Source organism: Vombatus ursinus, unplaced genomic scaffold (genome assembly GCF_900497805.2).
Source record: "Vombatus ursinus unplaced genomic scaffold, bare-nosed wombat genome assembly UNPS02014830.1, whole genome shotgun sequence".
Taxonomy (NCBI): domain Eukaryota; kingdom Metazoa; phylum Chordata; class Mammalia; order Diprotodontia; family Vombatidae; genus Vombatus; species Vombatus ursinus.
This window is the reverse complement of record NW_020954608.1, coordinates 6376540-6379577: the sequence shown is the minus strand read 5'-3', so window position 1 is coordinate 6379577 and position 3038 is coordinate 6376540.

The window sequence follows — 3038 nt, the reverse complement described above, 5'->3', positions numbered from 1 at the left end:
ATAGATAGATAGATAGATAGATAGATAGATAGATAGATAGATAGATAGATAGGAAAAGGACCTATATGTACAAAAATATTTTAACAGCTTTTTTTTGTATTGAACAAATAAATGGAAATTGAAGAGATGACTATCAATTGAAGAATGCCTAAACAAGCTGAACTGTTTTTTTTTAATATTTTTATTTTAAACTTAAATACAAATGAGAAAAGTTAAAAAATGCATTGTCATATATATACAGCAGAAGATAAGAGAAGATTCAATATGGAACAATAAATTTCCATTTCAAGAAAACCTATATAATAAATACTGCACATTGTTTTCGAAGCTGCCTGGCTTTTCTTTGCTTCCTTGTAGATTAACTTTTGTTCTCTGTTGTGCACTTTTTACTTTATTTTTCCCTTCCTCCTCCCCTCTCCCCCACGATAAAGAAAGCTACAATAGATATCTATAAACATATGCATATATATACATGTATACTCATACACATATATTTAAGACCAAACTCTGCTTATTTCAACTTGTCATATGTTTTTCTGAAGGTGGACAGCATCTTCCTTCATAAGTCCAAGTCTTTCCATGTTTTTCTAATCAACCAGCTCATTATTTTCTACACCACATCAATATTCCTACATAAGCACATCCTATCTGAGAGACTATCTATGAATTTCTCTTTTACCCCAATTTTCCATATCCCTTCTATGTTTGGCTGCATAAGTTTTTTCATATAAATAATCAAAATTATCTATTTTACACTTTAATAATGCTCTCATCTTATAACAAAGTTTGAAGTCTGATACTGCTTTCTTTATATCTTTTTTTTACCCTGGTTTCTTTAAAGATACTGAATCTGCTTTCTTTATATCTTTTTTTTTTTACCCTGGTTTCTTTAAAATTCCTGTCCTTTTGTTCTTCCAAATGAGCTTTGTGATTATTTTTTTTCTAACTAAGTAAGATAATGTTTTAGTAATTTAATCGTGATGTCATAGAACAGATAGCTTAGTTAGGTAAAATTATCATTTTTATTATATTGTCTTTACCTACCCACAAATAATAAATATTATTTAATTATTTAGATCTGACTTTATCTGTATAAAAAGTGTTTTATGTTTATGTTCATATAGTTTCTGGGTCTGTTTTGGCAGCATACTGTCAGGTATTTTATACTGTCTAGTTATTTTAAGTGGTCTAAAACAATATTGAATAATATTGCTGACACATAATGTAGTTTCTCCATTTTTCTCTTTTTATTAAATCTATTTTAGCTTTAACTTTGTCTGAGATCACGATTACTACTCCTGCTTTTGTTACATAATAAATTCTACTCCTGACCTTTATTTTATCTTTGTGTTTATCTCTCATTTTTTTAACATTTCCTAAAAGCAACATATTTTCTGTCAAACTAACTAAATTATGACAGTCATAAAAGTATTGATATTTTCACATATAAAAAAGTAAACAATTTGATCTTAAGTCCCTAATAATTGGTCTTTAAGGTTTATCTTATATTTCTCCTGTATGTTATATGTCAAATTTTCCCTTAAGTTCTGTGGTTTTTGTCACAAATATCTGAAAATCATTCAGTTCATTAAATGTCCTTTTTTTCCATTCAGGATTATATTTAACATTACTGGGTAAGTCACTCTTGGTCATAACCTCAGTTCTTTTGCTTATAAATTATAGTATTCCAAAACCTATGGTCTTTCAACATAATAGCTGCTAAATCTTATGTAATCCTCATTGTAGCTCCATGATATTTAAACTGTTTTTTTCCTTGTTGTTTCCAATATTTTCTCCTTAACGCTTTGAAACTTGGCTATTATATTCCTGTTAGTTTTCTTCCTGGGTTCTCTTTCATGTGGTGATCAGTGGAATTTTTTTTTTCATTTTTGCTTTGCTTTCTGGTTCTAAAACTTTAGGCCAATTTTCCTTGATATAATATTGTATCAATATTCTTTTTTATTGTAATTTTCAGGTAGTCCAACTATTTTTATATTATTTCTCCTTGTTCCCCAGATCAGTTATTTTTCTGATGAGATGTTTTACATTCTTTTCTAATTTTTTTTTATTCTTTTGATTTTGTTTTATTATTTCTTGGTGTCTTAGAATGTCATTAGCTGCCCTTTGCCAAATTCTAATTTTTGAGGAATTATTTTTTCCTTAAGTTTTTCATTCTCCTCCTGGTGAAACCAGAAAATAGTATGGCAGAAACTAGGCACAGACCAACATCTTATACCACATACAAAGATAAACTCAAAATAGGTACACAATTTAGATATAAAGTTTGATATTATAAGCAAACTAGGAGAGCAAGGAGTAGTTTACCTGTCAGATTTATAGAGAACAGAAGAATTTGTGACCAAACAAGAGATAGAGAACATTATGAAATGCAAAACAGATAATTTTGATTACATTAAATTGAAAAGTTTGTGCAAAAACAAAGCCAATGTATCCAAGATTAGAAGGGAAGCAGAAAGCTGGGAAACAATTTTTCCTGCCAGTGTTTCTGATAAAGACCTCATTTCTCAAATATATGGAGAACTGAGTCAAATTTATAAGAATACAAGTCATTGCCTGATTGATAAATAGTCAAAGGATATGAACTGGCAGTTTTCAGATGAAGAAATTAAATCTATCTATAGTCATGAAAAAAATGCTCTAAATCACTATTGATTAAAGAAATGCTAATCAAAACAACTCTGTTGTATCACATCACACCTTATCAGATTAGCTAATATGACAAAACAGGAAAATGATAAAGGTTGGAGAAGGTGTGGGAAAATTAGAACATTACTACATTTTTAAGGAGTTGTGAACTGATCCAACCATTCTGGAGAACAATTTGGAACTACACCCTAAGGGCTATAAAACTGGGCATATCCTTTGACCCTGCAACACTGCTTTTAGGTTTGTATTCACAAAGAGATCATAAAAAAATAACTGGAAAAGGGTCCACATGTACAAAAATATTTATAGTAGCTCTTTTTGTGGTGGCCAAGAATTAGACATTGAGGTGATTCCCATAAATTGGGGAATGG